The sequence below is a fragment of the Marmota monax genome, unplaced genomic scaffold, assembly GCF_021218885.2.
Source record: "Marmota monax isolate L192 unplaced genomic scaffold, Marmota_monax_Labrador192_F-V1.1 WCK01_AAM20220418_F8-fsc00130, whole genome shotgun sequence".
Lineage (NCBI taxonomy): Eukaryota > Metazoa > Chordata > Mammalia > Rodentia > Sciuridae > Marmota > Marmota monax.
In genome coordinates, this window is record NW_026693244.1 from 1,682,975 (window position 1) to 1,701,885 (window position 18,911).

General features: G+C 35.0%; 1 protein-coding gene across 1 annotated transcript in view; it reads right to left on the minus strand.

Moving 5' to 3' along the window:
- The window catches only part of Cenpk (centromere protein K), a 64,342-nt gene that overhangs the window by 5,466 nt on the left and 39,965 nt on the right, over nucleotides 1–18,911 (minus strand). The window lies entirely within an intron of this gene.

An 18,911-nucleotide genomic window follows, 5' to 3' on the forward strand; every position in this document is an offset into this window, starting at 1 on the left:
TTAATCTTATAGGTACAAGGGAAGTATTTACAGTATTTCAGGTCTTACAGTTGGAAGGTTTTCCTCTTGGGAATCACAAAAATATTAATATAACTGCACAGATTTCATTTGCTGCCATTTGTAACAAATGAATTTGATTTGTTTGAACTCAATTTATTTGTCGTTCTTCAAAAATGTCAAACACCAATGATCATGTTTTAAGTGCAAAATTAATATAAACTGGACTGCAGCTAACAATTTGGTGAAACACAGAAAAACAAAATTAATTGTCTAATTTTCCGTCAATGACACCAGTTTTATACTACATTTCTTTCCCTGTCATGAATTCAAAGGACTACCATTCCCACGTCTTGAAGTTTCAGTCTAATCAACATAAGCTAAAAAGAGAGAGTGTCCAAAAAATCTGAAAATAAAAGAATATTTTGAAAATTATATTCAGTGTCTTTTTTAAAGTTCCAAGCAATGGTTCAGTTTCCTTTTTTCCTTTCCCTGCTCTGTACCCCCCACCCCCATTCCACTTCATCCAGACAGAGGGTAACAGTCTGAGCTGCCCTGGTTGAGTTGATCCTAAAGTTAACATTCAGCAGCCCATTTCCAGACAGCAGCGCTAAATCTATTTGGATAAAACGCGTGTGACCCAGACAGTTGGCATTTGGCCCAAACGCGTTGCACCGGCAGCTCAAATAAAAACAAGAGTAAGAAACTCACTCTCTTGTTCCCTCTCAGTGCGCTTTCTCACCCTCTTGCTCTCTTTGCCTCTACTTTGCTCTCTTCTAACTAGGGAAGAAATTATCAAAGACAGAAATTGTAGCACTGATTATCAGAAAGAGGCTTTCCAGTACTCCCTCCAGTACTGTTGCTCTCTCTCTCTCTCTGCAATCCCTGAACTTTGGTCCCATACACATGTATACAGACATACCCCGATAAACAAGGCTCCAGAGGGTTGAGTCTAGCACGTCCCAAGTGGCCAAAAGTAAATCAAAAACACACGCTTCCATCTCTTTGATTAGCCTATTAAGAGCTTAACATATCCTAAAGCATCAGGGCTACAGCTAGCACATTATTGCTACCCTCTGAGCCCAGGCATAAAATATGCACTTGTCTGAACACTTAAGACACTGACATGAAACTATAAAATGAAAAGGCTTTTCTTTAGGAAAACTGGAAATCAATTTAAAACACACACATCATTATTACTTTCTCCATCACTATTTGGTGAATAGTTAAAGGACCACAATAATTATAATCAAGTCTACTTGACAAAACATGTATATTCATATAGTAAACGTATTTTGCATGACAAAATACTTGCAAGTCCCAGAATTCTACAACGCCCCCAGACACTAGTCTAGAGTTAAAAAGATTTCTATCTGTAAAATGAGTTCAGTCAAGCTCACTCCTTGCCATAACACACACACACACACACACACACACACACAGAGAGAGAGAGAGAGAGAGAGAGAGAGAGAGAGAGAGGGAGAGGTTTTCTAAGCGTTATTCCGAAGACAAGCAAAGCACAAGTTTAAAAAAAAAAAAGGTTTCATTGAATATTGTGAAGTCTTCCTTACCGTTTTCATCTTCAAATTCTGATAAAAAGTAAGTTTCAAACAATAGACATTTGCACTGGACGACTCACGTACTCCCTCTCCTCTACTAACTTTTTTTTTTTTTTTTTGCCTCCCCCCTCCTTTGCAAAGCCACACCAGCCAGTTATTCTGCAGCCAGAATAAAACCTTATAGTCTGGCTAACCCGGGCTTTAGAGAACGGACTTTCCGATTTGGCAGAAAAAGAGATGCCTTCAATACATCCAGGCTATCAACCTGAGATATGCCTTTGCAAACCCCCTTTCTCTTCCTCACCGCCCCCAGCCCCCCAAAAAAAGAAAGGCAAAAGAAAGAAAGGGGGAAAAGACTTATTGGGGGTGGAAGTGGTGCCTTCTCTTCCTGGACAGCTTAGTGCCTTTGCTATGCAAATAACATGTGCAGAGCATCAAAAGGTATCAGGAGAAAAGAAGACAAGAGGAGCAGGAAGGGCAGCAAAGTTTTGTTGAAGTAGCCCTAGATCTCACTACCGGCCCCCAGCCAACTTGAATTGGAGAAGAAAATTTTGGCAGCTTTTTCCTCAGAGGCAGAGCACACTGACGTCAGTCTGCAGATGTGCCTGGGCTGCGTCGGGTGCGCATGTGTCCTGGGTCGTCACGTGGAGGGGGAGGGGAAGTAGAGGTACAATCGGGGTAACAAACTACCAGCCATTCAGAAGGGCTTAGACAATGTCAACTTTTCCACCCTGTGAATGAGAGAAATTCTGGCCCCTCTAACCTCTCTCCCCTAACCCACTCCGCCTCTTTTCCTCCTCCTCTAACCTCTTTTAGAAATTCTAACCTAGTGTTTCTTGGAAAAAGGAAAGGGGGAGGCAGAGGATGAGTGATTTTAGATGAACTAATGTCACTGTAAAGATCTTCGGTGTTATTTACTATTTAAAAAAAAATTCCTACAGTAAAAAAATGATAAAAGTTACACATAAACATTGCCTTTGAGGAAACACAGCAAACTTTAGATCCGTAGAGCAGACAGATTTCAAGACTCGGTAGCTACATGTGTTCAAAACGCCTGTGTTTTATATATACTAAAACAAGTAAGGTTACCACCAAAAAAGAAAGTAAACTAAGACCTGCACATTTTCCATCTGATTATCGACTTCAGGTTATGTAGGGCTTTAAAAGAAAAAAAAAAAAAAAGGCAGGGAGGAGGGAGCGGGGGAAGAAAGAAGCTTGCATTATTTCCAGATGAGGGTGAGACTGGATGGTGTTTTAAAGTGCAACCAGGGAAAGCTACAAGTGTCTTTTTTTTTTTTTTTAGGTCAGTACTAAAATGAATGAAACTTCAATGACTGCCCAAATGAAAATAAACACGAAATCAGACTCCCTCCACCCCCCCCCCCAAAAAAAAAGGTAAGGCGGGGAGAGACCCTGCTGAGATCTCAAGATAAACAAACAAAACCTCAGAACTGGTTCTTCAAGCTTTCAGATCTCTCCCTCCTACCCCCACCCCCATACACACCAGCTGCCAGTCCAGCCTTTAAAGATAAAATACCACTACAATGTAGCACTTTCACTTTCATTTGCTAGGAGAAAAACCCAGGCTTTAAACTGGGGAAGAAAATGCCCAATGTATTTTTCATGTCCTAAGGAAGCAAACAGTCTGGCACACAAATCAGAAAGAGGGAAAAAAAAAAAAAACGTGAAAATAGCTCAGAACAAATGTTGCCTTTCAGTGGTGTGATCTGCTGCATCATTTATCCTCTCTACAGTGGAGTGCAGGGTAGGGAGCTGTTTTAAGAGTTTCCGAGGCTGGGGGGAGGGGAAAATTGACGCCTTGAAATTCCAGTCTTTAGTTAACGCCAAGTCAATTTCCGATGGCCAGAACCAGCAAGGGGAATTGGACCGGAGGGAAGGGGAGAGGGAGGAGGACCTTTCTAAATACTGGCTCTTAAATTTCTAGCTCCTGCTAACATTATTGCCCATTTGATTTTTTTTTTTTCCTCTTCCTACGCCGGAGGTAGTAGGTGTAATTCTTTTGGTGAATCCATGAATAGTTGGCTAAAAGAAGGCATGAATCAGACTGAATATCCAATAACAAACAGTCAACCTTCTTTGAGGGTTGAAAGGGGAAAGCATCTGTCCACACAGCTAATAGTCTCATCTTGACCTTAATCAGTAGTATCTGGCTAAATGCCACATAAAACATAGGAATTTGTTCTGTGGTTGAAATCAACAATTTAATATAAAAATGGTTCATTGGTGTGTGTGTGTGTGTGTGTGTGTGTGTGTGTGTGTGTAAAATATGAGGTGGCTAAGTCTCATAATAATTTTAAATAGCAAAAATCATAAGAGTGAGCACAGAGCTGGTTTTGCATAGAATCACCTGTTAAACAGACAAACTAAACTTTCCTTAAATTTCCAAGAACTGGCAGTAGATAGTGCAGCCAGCACAGAAAAATGAAGTTAGGGTGTCAGTAGTAATCATCTATATAAGCTACCTGAAAAGTTTTTACTTTCATATAAGATAAACTGCCCTAGGAAGTGGCAACAATTGTAAAGGAGCATATTCAGAGAAAGGAACTTTGGCTAATTACTTATTCAAAGAGTGCCATCCTGCGTCTAAACAGAGTAATGAAAAATTTCCAACAGATTCCTTGTCTCTACATGATTAAGAACTATAAGGATAAAAAATTATTGGTGTGAGTAATGATGATAATGTCAGTTTTATATATATGTGTGTATGTGAACACTTTAATTGTATTATAGAAAACTTCAAAGATATACAAAAGTAGGAAAAGTATAATGATCACCAATGTAATCAGTATTGCTAAGTTGCTGAGGCTGTCTTTAAACTTGCAATCCTCCTGCCTCAGCTTCCTGCCTATAATCTTTTATCTGTTTTTCAAGTAAACTTTTGATTGGTGTAGAATATTCATTTAGAAAAAAATGGATAAATAAGTACATAGCTTGATGATAAGCGAGAATTCGAATGACATTTCACAAGGTGAACTTGACCATGTATCCATCATATTTTTAGTCTCTTTATATTTTTCATTTTATTTTAACCAACTACTAAAAATTACATATATTTATGGTGTACAACATGATATATATGTATACATACATGGTGGAATGACTAAAACAAGCTATTTAGCGTATGTATCACCTCACATATCGTTTTTTGTGTGGTGAGAACACTAAAAATCTATTTTGCAATTTTCAAGTGTTCAGTATGTTGTTATTATCTATAATAACCCTGATGTACAATAGATCTCTTGAACTTAATTCTCTTAAGTGAAATTTCATATTCTTTAACCAACATCTCCTCAATCCCCCTACATCCCCTAAAATGTTTTTTTTTAATCTATTGGATCCCCCTCATGTTTTCTCTTGCTTTATACATCCTTTATTAATATCTTGCCATATTAATACTATATTTAGCACTTCTAAGAGCAAGAAAATGTTTTCGTAATAGAACCATATATCATTTTTTAAATGAAATAGATGAAACAAACTTTAATTAAACTCTGAATTATAATTGCACTAGAAATTCTTTTTTTAAATTTTTAAAAAATATTTATTAGTTGTTTAGTTATAGGTGTACACATATCTTTATTTTATTTGTATGTGGTGCTGAGGATCGAACCCAGTGCCTCACGCATGCTAGGTAAACGCTCTACCTCTGAGCCACAATTCCAGCCCAGTAGAAATTTTTTAAAATCTAAAATGCTTTAAAATTTTTAGTGATCTTCTTCTTTCAAATATTTTTTTCTACCTTTCCTTTTCTGATTTTATTTAATTGCAAGATAGAAGATTATGAGGAGAATACAGTTAAGAACAAACACCCTAGATACACCTAAAAAAAAAAAAAAAAAAAAAAGCTTTGCTGACAGTCTTTAGATACCTTATAAACTTAATAAACAGAGGCCATTTAGAAAACTAAAGATAAATGAATATAAGTTGGGAGAGGAAGAAATATATATATATATATATATATATATATATTTATATATTTATATATTTATATATTTATATATATATATATATATATATATTTCTTATATATATATATATATATATATATATATAAATATATATATATATATATTTCAAAGACTGAAACATAGAAGAAAAGGCAGAAAAATTTGAGAGCCAGGGACTGAAGAACTTGTAGAGACAAAGAACAGAGACTCTGAATTTTTAAAACATTAACATGTAAATTAAATTTAAAAATTTAAGTTAAAAGCCACAGTATTTCTTAAAATTAAACTGGTTGTATTTTCAGAAGAAAATGGGATAATTCTCATCTTATGCTTGCTTAGAATTATTAAATTGCAGCAAGTAACCATCTCTAAGGTGATGAATTATTTATTCTACCTCTGAGACATGAAAACCAGAATCAACACATTTAAAAAAAAATTCCATACACTTGCTATACTTTTATTCTTTCATTAAAGTGGATTTCAATTTGATACAGTGAAAAGAAACATTTTCTTTTTTTTTTTTTTTAGTTTTTATTTTTAATTTTTTATTGTGGGTTGTTCAAAACATTACACATTTCTTGACATCATATTCCACACTTTGATTCAAGTGGGTTATGAACTCCCACCTTCACCTCATACACAGATTGCAGAATCACATCAGTTACACATCCATTGATTTACATATTGCCATACTAGTGTCTGTTGTGCTCTGCTGCCTTTCCCATCCTCCCCCTCCCCCCTCCCCACCTCTCCCCTCCCCTCCCCTCCTCTCTCTCTACCCCCTCCACTGTATAACTCTGAGGGTCTCCTTCCATTACCATGCAATTTCCCTTCTCTCTCCCTTTCCCTCCCACCTCTCATCCCTGTTAAATGTTAATCTTCTTCTCCTGCTCTTCATCCCTACTCTGATCTTAGTTACTCTCCTTATATCAAAGAAGACATTTGGCATTTGTTTTTTAGGGATTGGCTAGCTTCACTTAGCATAATCTGCTCTAATGCCATCCATTTCCCTGTAAATTCTATGATTTTGTCATTTTTTAATGCAGAGTAATACTCCATTGTGTATAAATGCCACATTTTTCTTATCCATTCATCTATTGAAGGGCATCTAGGTTGGTTCCACAGTCTTGCTATTGTGAATTGTGCTGCTATGAACATCGATGTAGCAGTGTCCCTGTAGCATGCTCTTTTTAGGTCTTTAGGGAAAAGACCAAGAAGGGGAATAGCTGGGTCAAATGGTGGCTCCATTCCCAGCTTTCCAAGAAATCTCCATACTGTTTTCCAAATTGGCTGCACCAATCTGCAGTCCCACCAGCAATGTACAAGTGTACCCTTTTCCCCACATCCTCGCCAGCACTTGTTGTTGTTTGACTTCATAATGGCTGCCAATCTTAACTGGAGTGAGATGGTATCTTAGGGTGGTTTTGATTTGCATTTCTCTGACTGCTAGAGATGGTGAGCATTTTTTCATGTACTTGTTGATTGACTATATGTCCTCCTCTGAGAAGTGTCTGTTCAGGTCCTTGGCCCATTTGTTGATTGGGTTGTTTGTTCTCTTATTGTCTAATTTTTTGAGTTCTTTGTATACTCTGGATATTAGGGCTCTATCTGAAGTGTGAGGAATAAAGATTTGTTCCCAGGGTGTAGGCTCCCTATTTACCTCTCTTATTGTTTCTTTTGCTGAGAAAAAACTTTTTAGTTTGAGTAAGTCCCATTTGTTGATTCTAGTTATTAACTTTTGTGCTATGGGTGTCCTATTGAGGAATTTGGAGCCCGACCCCACCGTATGTAGATCGTAGCCAACTTTTTCTTCTATCAGACGGCGCGTCTCTGATTTGATATCAAGCTCCTTGATCCATTTTGAATTCACTTTTGTGCATGGCGAGAGAAAGGGATTCAGTTTCATTTTGTTGCATATGGATTTCCAGTTTTCCCAGCACCACCATTTGTTGAAGATGGTATCCTTCCTCCATTGCATGCTTTTAGCCCCTTTATCAAATATAAGATAGTTGTAGTTTTGTGGATCGGTTTCTGTGTCCTCTATTCTGTACCATTGGTCCACCCGCCTGTTTTGGTACCAGTACCATGCTGTTTTTGTTACTATTGCTCTGTAGTATAGTTTGAAGTCTGGTATCGCTATACCGCCTGATTCACACTTCCTGCTTAGCATTGTTTTTGCTATTCTGGGTCTTTTATTTTTCCATATGAATTTCATGATTGCTTTCTCTATTTCTACAAGAAATGCCGTTGGGATTTTGATTGGCATTGCATTAAACCTATAGAGAACTTTTGGTAATATCGCCATTTTGATGATGTTAGTTCTGCCTATCCATGAACAGGGTATATTTTTCTATCTTCTAAGATCTTCTTCTATTTCTCTCTTTAGGGTTCTGTAGTTTTCATTGTATAAGTCTTTCACCTCTTTTGTTAGGTTGATTCCCAAGTATTTTATTTTTTTTGAAGATATTTTGAATGGAGTGGTTGTCCTCATTTCCATTTCAGAGGATTTGTCGCTGATATACAGGAATGCCTTTGATTTATGCGTGTTGATTTTATATCCTGCCACTTTGCTGAATTCATTTATTAGCTCTAATAGTTTCTTTGTAGAGCCTTTTGGGTCTGCTAGGTATAGAATCATATCATCTGCAAATAGTGATAATTTAAGTTCTTCTTTTCCTATTTTTATGCCTTTAATTTCTTTCGTCTGTCTAATTGCTCTGGCCAGTGTTTCGAGAACTATGTTGAACAGAAGTGGAGAGAGAGGGCATCCCTGTCTTGTTCCAGATTTTAGAGGGAATGCCTTCAGTTTTTCTCCATTCAGAATGATGCTAGCCTGAGGCTTAGCATAGATTGCTTTTACAATATTGAGGTATGTTCCTGGTATCCCTAGTTTTTCTAGAGTTTTGAACATAAAGGGATGCTGTACTTTGTCGAATGCTTTTTCCGCATCTATCGAGATGATCATATGGTTCTTATTTTTAAGTCTATTGATGTGGTGAATAACATTTATTGATTTCCGTATATTGAACCAGCCTTGCATCCCAGGGATGAATCCTACTTGATCATGGTGTACAATTTTTTTGATATGTTTTTGTATCCGAGTGGCCAGAATTTTATTGAGGATTTTTGCATCTAGGTTCATTAGAGATATTGGTCTGTAGTTTTCAACACATTTAAAAAAAATTTAAATCAACACATTTAAAAAAAATTCCATACACTTCCTATACTTTTATTCTTTCATTAAAGTGGATTTCAATTTGATACAGTGAAAAGAAACATTTTCAAAAAAAAAAAAAAGAAAGAAACAAGAAACTAACTAAAAAAAAATGAAACATTTTCTAATATTTTAAAAGACTATTGTAGGATATCTTAAATAAATACAAATTTGCAAAGCATAAAGGAAAAGATTGTTGTTTTCACATTATTTAATGAAATTTAACAAATTATTAAAGAATGAAAAGTATAAGAGAGAATTAAGGGGAACTTTGCTATAAAATTTCTGGAAATATTTTAATACTGAAAAGAAAGAAAGCAGAATAAAAGAAGAACTCTTGTGTAAATATCCTCTACTTTTTTTTCAGCATTAGTAATTGTCATAAAAAGTGCTTAGAACTTCTGCAGCCATGTTGCTACAATGAAAGAAAGACTAACAGAATCAGAGAAACCACTCAGAGCATCAATATTATTAAGCCATTAAATCAACTAAGGAAGTGATATGACCAAAAAAAAAAAAAAAACCTGTTATTTACATACAATTGGGTCTGCTGTTTTATTATTTGCCATTGAAGGCATTCTGTAAACCATACAAACTAAAGTAGTCCCCCAAGAATTCAATTGTATACTGTCTCACTGCACATTCTGGTAGCAATTATAAGTAGGTGGTATTTTTCTTGTTTATCACACCAAGTCTCAATACTCACAAGTTACTACATATAATAATAGAACTCAATATATAAATAAAATCTGAAGAGATAAATTTATAAGATTAAAAACAGCAAATGCAGGGAATGTAGGTCAGTAGTAGAGCATTTGCCTGGCATATGTAAGGCCCAGGTTCACTCCCCAGCATGGAAAACAACAACAAATCACATGTAATGGAAATATACAGGAAGTCTAGATAAAGTAGTTATCAAACATAGACTTAAAATAACTATGTTTCAAAGATAAGACCAAGAATTTCAACAGAAAAATATAAGCTAAAGAAAAAACAGATTCTAGAATCAAAAAAAAAATTATTAACTAGCATTAAAACTCAAAGTATAAATGTAATAATAGATTAGACAAATGAAAAGAGAACAAACTGGAAGAGGGCTCAGAATAAAATATTTAAAAAGAAGCTTGAAGATAAAAAATGAATGTAAAATATAGAAAAGATTATAAGAGATGTATGAGTGGGAAATATAGAAAAAAGGTCTAAAATGCAATTGGCTTTTCCATGAGGAAGAGGGATTAGGGCAGAAAAATATCTGCAGAGATAATGGCTAAAAATTTCCATTGAGAAAATCTAAAAAGAAGCTAGAAATATTACATTAAAAGGGGGGGAAACAGCACAACTGACTTCTCATCAATTTAATGGTACCTTGAAAATGTCAAGCTAAAATTTCCAATTAAAATATCCAACAAAAATGAACATCAACTAAAAATATTTTGAGAAAATCTAAATCTGGAACAATTTGTTGGCAGCATATTCAAACTATAAGAAATACTAAAGGGATTATTTCTCAGACTAAGGGAAATGATCCTAGTTGGAAGACCAGATCTTTAGGAAGGAGTAAAGACTAACAAATTGATAAGTACATGGGTAAATTTAAATGACTACTGATAATATAAAATAATAATAATAATAACAATCACTTCTGAAGTTTTAAATATATAAGCAATTAAAATGAATTATGGCATAGTACAGCAGTTGGGAGGGAGAAAAATGTGGTAAAGTGTCCTAGGATTGATATATTGCTGTTACAGATTCATGCTTTAATCTCTAAAGAAATCATTAAGTAGAACAGCAAAAGAATGTGTACCAACAAAGTTAGTAGATGGCAAAAATACATAAAAAATATTCAAAAGAAGATAAGGGAACATAAAACCAGTCAGACAAATAGAAAACATATTTACATCTGACTGATTGCAGATTCAATCCTAAATATATCAATAATTACATAAATGCTAGACTAATATATTGCTCCATAACAAAATATCCTAAAACTTAGCAACTTAAAGCAAAACACATTTATTACTTCATAGTTTCTATGGGGTTGGGATGCAGCTTGGATGAGTTATCTGAGCTAAGGCCTCTCACAGGTTATAATCAAATTGTTGGCCAGGGCTGTAGGCATCTCAAGGTTCAGCTGGGTCAGGGTCCACTTCCAAGTTCTCAGTCATTATTGGCAACATTTACTTCCTCAGCAATTGTTTTTCAGTAGCCAGCCACCTTTAGTTGGACCTCTACATGTGGAAGATCATAATATGTATGTTGGCTTCATTAAAGAAAGCAAAAAGTAAGAATAAGAGTGCCAGCGAGACAGAATTTACTGCCTTCTGTAACTTATCTCAGAAGTGTTGTACCATCCCTTTGCTGTATTTATTCATTACAAGCAAGTCATAAACTTCAGCCTACACTCAATGGAAAGGGGAAAACACAAAACCATCCATATCAAAAGAAGGAATCATTGGGGGTAGAAGATGTTTGCTTACCATAAATACAAATAAAGGAAATGTGCCAGTAAAAAGAAAAAAAAATCAAGCTGCTATAGATATATTGATATAGAAAAAGTTATTTTTAAGCCCAAACAGTATTAATAAAATGATGGATACCTAATATTAATTCAGGATTCAATTTGCCAGGAAAGTATAGCAAGTCTACATTTTTGTGTACATAAAAACATAAACCGGGGCTGGCATTGTGGCTCTGCGGTACAGAGCTCACCTAACACGTGTGAGGCACTGGGTTGGATCCTCAGCACCACATATAAATAAATAAAATAAAAGTATTGTTTCCACCTACATAATCCAAAATTTTATAAAGCAAAATTTAACAGCATTAATGGCAGAAACAGATAAATCTAAAAAAGTAGAGGATAGTAGGAGATTTTAACATAACTCTTTCAGAAACATATATATGCTTGAATATTTATAGACAGCAATATTAATAATTATATGTACACAAGTATAAACTGGGACTATTCTGGAACAACCAGGAATATTGTCCTTTTGCTTCAAATATGAATAAAATATTTACTAAAATTAACCCGTGTCAGTTTTTTTTTTATTATAATAATCTCTTTTCAAGTCAAGCTAGCCAGGAATGGTGGCACACACCCCTATTCCTAGCTAGTTGGGAGACTGAGGCAAGAGGATGGCAAGTTAAAAGACAATCTGGGAAACTTAGTGAGATTCTGTCTCAACATAAAAAGAGCCAGTAATGCAGTTGAGTGGTTCAGTGCTTGTCTAGCATGTGAAGAGCCTAAGTTCAATCCACAGTACTGAAGAAAAAAGATTTCCACAATAGAAAGATCTGACAATAAAAGCACTAATACCAAGAGGAAAGGAATGAAATTATAGTTACTACAAGTATGAATTATTTTTTTGTTACTTTATTTTGGATTTTGCATCTACATTCAAAGTAAGATTTGGTATTAAGTTTTATCAAATTATTTTGTGCTATTTGTTCTGCTTTCTCTAACTTAATTTTTATTTCTTTCTTTTCTATTCTCCTTTGATTAAAGGATCTTGGTATTTTTAAAATTCACTTTTCCCACTATTAGTTTTAAAGTTGTTCACTCTATTTTCTTTTAATTATTTTTCTTAAATCTTCACAAGTATAATTAATTGAACTCTAAGTTTATCAGTATCTCAAATTTCCTAGTAAACAGTACACATTTTAAAATGCTTTTATGCACATATAATTGCCTCCTGGGAATTTCATTCTTATTTCCCAATCCATCCCACCTCTACCAAGCTGTTGTGTATGATTCTGCAGAGGTCACACAGCACAGCTCAATAAAATCCCAAATTATATTTTATAAATATTTATAGAATTGAAATACATTTAGCTCTTTTGAATTCACTATTTCTTTTTTTAACTTAGACCTATCTCCCTTTCATGTTCACTTTCTTCCTTCAATAAAGCATACTTAATTCTTTCAGATGCTGTTAAGAACTTCAGTTGTTTTTATTTATCTAAAATGTTTTATTTTGCCTTTGTTTTTAAATGATAAAATAGCTAATATGCACTATGAAAATATCATTCCACTAGCTAGTTTTGTGGTTCTTAAATCTGATGTCAGTCTAATTTGTAGGATATTTTTTTCTTTCTTGTTTCTACCCTGTTTTGTTGTTGTTGTTTGTTTTTGTTTTGTTTTATTTATTTATTTTTTTACTGAGGATTGAACCCAGGAGTGCTTATCCACTGAACCACATCTCCAGCCCTTTTTTATTTTTAAGTTGCATAGGACCTTACTGAATTGCTGAGGCTGGCTTTAAATTTGCAATTCTTCTGCCTCAGCCTTCTTTTATTTATTTATTTATTTATTTATTTATTTTTTATTATTAGTTGTTCAAAACATTACAAAGCTCTTGACATATCATATTTCATACATTTGATTCAAGCGGATTATGAACTCCCATTTTTACCCCGTATACAGATTGCAGAATCACATCGGTTACACATCCACTTTTTTACATACTGCCATACTAGTGTATGCCTCAGCCTTCTGAGTTGCTGGGATTATGGGCATGTACCACTGAGCCTAGCTAGTGTTCTAAATTTTTACTATGATATATTTGGATGTGAATCTTTTAAATGCAATTTTTTTTTTTTTTGGATACCGGGGATTGAACACCACTGAGCCATGTCCCTAGCCATATTTTGTATTTTAATAAGACAGGGTCTCACTGAGTTGCTTGACTCCTCCCTAAATTGTTGAGGCTCGACTTTGAACTTGCGATCCTCCTGCCTCCACCTCCCAAGCCGCTGGGATTACAGGTATAGGCCACCACGCCCAGCCTGAATGTAGATTTTTTAAAACTCTTTTTTGTGACTCCCTATGCTTCCTAAATCTGAGTATTTAATTTCTTCATCAGGTCTATGAATTTCTCAGCTACCAACTCTTTGAATATAGCCTTTTTTTCATTCTTGCCCTCTTCCCAGATAGGACATTTATTTTTATATGTATATGACCCTTTTATTCTATTTCCCATATCTCTTAAAATATTTCATGTTTTCATCTTCATCTATATATGCTCCTTTATATTTGTATCAGATCTTCCATTTCCCTCATTATCTTTTCATCTGTCTAGTCTATTCTTTAATTCATTCATTGAGTTTTTAATTTTAGGATTAAACTTTTCATTTCTTGAAGATCTTTGTGCTTCTTCTTGAAATTTGCCTATTTTATAGTCTCTTTTTATTCTAATGCTTTAAAGTCACTCCTTTTTAGACTTTTTAAAATCTTTAAGTAAATGATAGATTAACAAGAAATTGCAAAGTTAGTACAGAGAAAGTTACAAGTACCTCCTCCACTCAGTTCCCCCCAGTGGTTACATCTTAGGTAACTACAATGCAATATAAAACCCAAAAAATTAACATTGATACAATGTATGTATATTTCTATGTAGTTTTATCACATGTAAACAACATTGTAATTAAGGCAAAGAGCAGTCTATCATCAGCAAACTCCCCCATGCTACCTCTTTAATCATACTTCTTTCCATCATACCATCTTTAAATCTGGTAATGACTAATCTATTTTCCATCCCTATAATTTTATCATTTACAGACTATTATACAAATGGAATTATACAGCATGTGATTGTAACGATCAGAGTTTTCCAAAAAACAGAACCAAGGGAATGTATATATTTAAGAGGGGATTTATTAGGAGATTATTGGCTTCACACAATCACAGAAGCTGAAAAGTTCCAAAACATGTCTTCTGCAAACTGGAACATCAAAGAAGCTAGTAGCCTCAGAACCAGGGAGACCAAGATGCCCCCACTTCAAGTCAAAAAGGCCAAGAACCCATGGAGGACCAATGCTGCAAGTCCCAGAGCCCATAAGTCAAAGAACCTGGAATCTTATGTCCAAGAGTAGAAGCAGGAGAAACATACACTGCTTTGCCCACCCCATGCCTGCCCACATTGAGGCCTAGTGTTACCCACTCAAGTTTGCTCATGCACCACCAATATTTTCTGAAAACAACCTTACAGACACATCTAGCAGGAAGGCTTTACCAATTCTCTAGGCAGCTCCCAGTCCAGTCAAGTTGACACTTAAATTGACTATCATAGTAACCTTTTAAGATTGGCCTTTTAAAATTCAACATAAGGCTATTGCATATAGTTGGGTCATTTTTTTTCCAATCTACTTTACCATTTCTGTCTTTTAATTGATATATCTAAACCATTTTTTAAATTGTTGATGTGCCTTTATTTTATTTATTTTTATGTGGTACTGAGGATAAAATCCAGTGCCTCACACGTGCTAGGCAAGTGCTCTACAACTGAGCCACAGTCATAGCCCCTAGACTATTTACATTTAATGTAATTATTGATTGTTTAAGATGTAAGTCTACCATTTTATTTATTTTTCTTCTCCATTTTTTACTTCTCTACGTATGTATGTGTATTTTTTTCTCCTTTGCTGTGAACCGGTTAAGCATTTTTTTAGAATTTCAATTCAGTTTTTACCTAGGGGTTTCTCAGTACATTTTATTTATATATATATAAAACCTCTATACAATCCTTATATAGAGAGGTTGGTTGCTTTATTAATGACACTTACATAACATATAATGTAAACACATAACTTATCATAGTCTATAGGTTATCATATTTCACCACTTTGAAGTAAAATTTTACTTCCCTTTTTTATTTGCCCTTCCCTATGAGTGGAATTGTCTTAAATATTTCTTCTACATCATTAAAAAATGACATAGGAGTGATTGCACTCCTATCTCTCACCCTGCACAAAATTCAACTCCAAGTGGAAAAGTGGATCAAGAACCCAGGCATTAGACCATAGATCCTACTCCTACTAGAAGAAGAAGTAGGTCCAAATCTCCATCATGTTGGTTTAGGAATTGACTTTCTCAATGAGATTGCTAAAGAACAGGAGTAAAATCAAGAATCAATAAATGGGATGGTATCAAACTAAAAAGCTCTTTGCAACAAAGGAAACAGTCAAGAATATGAACAGAGATCCTACTGAATGGAAGAAAATCTTTGCCACCTGCACCTCAGAGCATTTATCTCCAGGACATATAAAAAACTCAAAAATACTTAACATCAAAAAATAAATAACCCAATCAATAAATGGGCAAAGGAATTGGACAAGCACATCACAAAAGAAAAAATATGAATGGTTAACAAATACATGAAAAATGTTCAATATCCCTAGCAATTAGAGGAATGCAAATTAAACTACACTGAACTTTCATATCTCTATAGTCAGAATGGAGTGCTTTTATCAAGAATATATGTAACAATAAATGTTGGTGAGGATGTGAAGAAGGTTCACTCATAAATTGCTGGTGGGACTGCAAACTGATGCAACCACTCTGGAAAGCAGTACAGAGATTCCATAGAAAACTTGGAATAGAAGCACCATTTGATCCCGTTATTGCCTTCCTTGGTTAAGACCCAAAGAACTTAAAATCATCATATTACAAAGATGCAGCCACCTCAACATTTATAGAAGCTTAATTCACAATAGCTAAGCTTTGGAACCAACATATATACCCTTCAACAGATGAATTGATAAAATGTGGTTTATATACACAATGGAATATTACCCATAAAGAAGAATGGAATTATGGCATTTGCTGGTAAATGGATGGGACTGGAGAATATCATAAGTGAAATAAGCCAATCCCAAAAAACCAAAGACCAAATGTTCTCTCTGATATATGGATGCTAACCCACAACAAAGGAGGGTGGGGAGGGGGAGAATAGAAATCCATCAGATTCAACAAAGGGGAATGAAGGGAAGGGAGGTTGGAGGGGAATAGGAAAGATACTAACATGAATAAGATATAACTTTCCTATCCTTATATATGAATACACGACCAGGATAACTCCATATCATGTACAACCACAAGAATAGGATCGTAATTATAATAAGTCATACTCCATGTATGTATAGTATGTCAAAATACACTCCACTGTCATGTATGTCTAAAAGAACAACAACAAAAAAAAAAAACATCGTGTGTGTGTGTGTGTGTGTGTGTGTATTTGTCCTGAGGTTTGAATTCAGGGTCTTGGCATAATAAGTAGATGCTTTGTCATGGACAATTCTTCCAATCTCACTGTTATACTTTTTGACTCAACCATTCACACATAACTTAGAAACTTCAAGAAACATCTATTGTATTTGGTCATATTTTTGTTTTTTTCTGTCATTTTTTCTTCTTTCCTGATCTTCATCTTTTATGATTTCATGTTTCCATAACATTCTTCAGTCATTCTTTTAGAGTAAGTCTCTTTTCCTTCATCCAGAATGGTATTATTTCCCTATGAGTCCTATAGGGTAATTTTGCTAGATATACGATTCAGGTCTGACAGTTCTTTGAGCAATTAAAAAATGTTGGGTCACTTCTCTCTGGTCATCTAGTCTGATTCTCATCCTATTCAGAGCCAGTATTCACTCAGTTTTTTGCATATCTTGATTTATGCTTTTTTTACAAAATGTGGGAAATGTTCAGCCATTGTTTCAAGCCTCACTAAGTTTCTCCTTGCCTTCTGAGACTTTGATAGCACAATTGTTAGATCTTGTATTATGTTGCCTCATGTCTGTGAGGTTCTGTTCACTTGAACTAATCATATTTTCTCTGTTGATCAGATCAAGTCACTTCTTTTTCTTTTTGGGGGCTTTTGACACGAAGTTTTGCTGTGTAGCCCACACTGGTCTAGAACTCCAGGACTCAATTGATCCTTCTGCCTATGCCTCCTAAGTGCTCAAACTATAGGTGTGAGATACTATGTCCAGATCTCATGCGATAGTTTTTCTATAGTTGTATCTTTGAGTTCACTGATTCTTTCCTCTTCATTTTGCCTTTAAGCTCATTGAGTCTTTCACTTGATTATTGTACTTTTCAGTTTAAATTTTCTATTGGGTTCTTTTTTTGTATCTTCTGTTCTTTGCTGAGATTTTCTGTTTTTAATTTGCTTCAAGTATGTTTATAATTGCTCATTGAAGCATTTTTATGATGTTTTAAAATCATTATCAGATAAATATGACTTCTGTGACATCTTGATGTCAGTGTCTTTTCATCATCTTTTCCTATTCAAGTTCAGATTTTTCTGGTTCTTGGCATGCTAAGAGATTTGTAAAATTTATCCTGGATATTAGGGTGGTATATTATGAAACTCTGGACATAATACTCTGGATCTTATTTAAATCTTTTATTTTATTAGGCCTCTGTAGACATTATTCAGGGAAAATGGAGCTTTACTAATAATAGATAGGTGTGAAAGTCCTGATTCTCCACTTGGCCTTCTTTGATACTCAGGGGTAGGGAAAAAGAAATGCCTGGTAGAATTTCAGTCTCTTTAAAAGGCCTCCATTGATACCATTCTAGCTAGGAAAGGTAAGGGTGCCTTGTTCCTACTCCCCGGGTAGCTTCTGTTGATGCTGCAGTCAAGAATGGGACACCTTCTTATCACTGGATGGTAGATGAAATTTCTGATTTCCCACTTAGCCTCCTCTCATGAAGTGGAAGGTGGGGGTTGCCTCAGGGCCATTGGGCAGGTTTGTAAGTTCAGGATCACCATAGGCTTTCTTACTGCCAGCAGGAATTAAAGTCTCAACACTATTCAGTCTTCTCTTATCATCTCAGGAACAGACATCACATTAGAGCTAGACTAGGGTAGAAGTTGAGGTTCGCCATTTGGTCCTTTCTGACAGGAGTAGAAGTAAGTACAATATATGTTGTTGTTGTTGTTTTTTAAATGGCATTACTGGGGTTTGAACCCAGGGCCTTTAGCACACTAGGCAAGCACTCTACTACTGAGCCACATTCCCAGCCCTTTTTCCTCATCCTTTTGATTAAGCAAGATTTGGGGGAGACTTTTTTCTTCTCCAGTTGGTATTTTCTGGGTTGCATGCTTATGCAGCAACAAGTCTGGTATACATAAAGCAAAAAAAAAAAAAATTATGGTATCATTTTGGGGTCCTAAGTCCCAAAGCCAGTCTGCCATCAGCTATCCACCTCTCAGATTTTTTTCCCTAACATGTATTTTACATATTAGATGCAAAGTTTTTAGCTGCTCTTAGAAGGAAGAATATGGAGAAATGTGACTATTTCCTCTTGGAGCAAAATTAGAAGTCCTCTCTTCCCTTTTAAAAAACATATTTATTTATTTAAATGTATAAATTTATTTGATACAG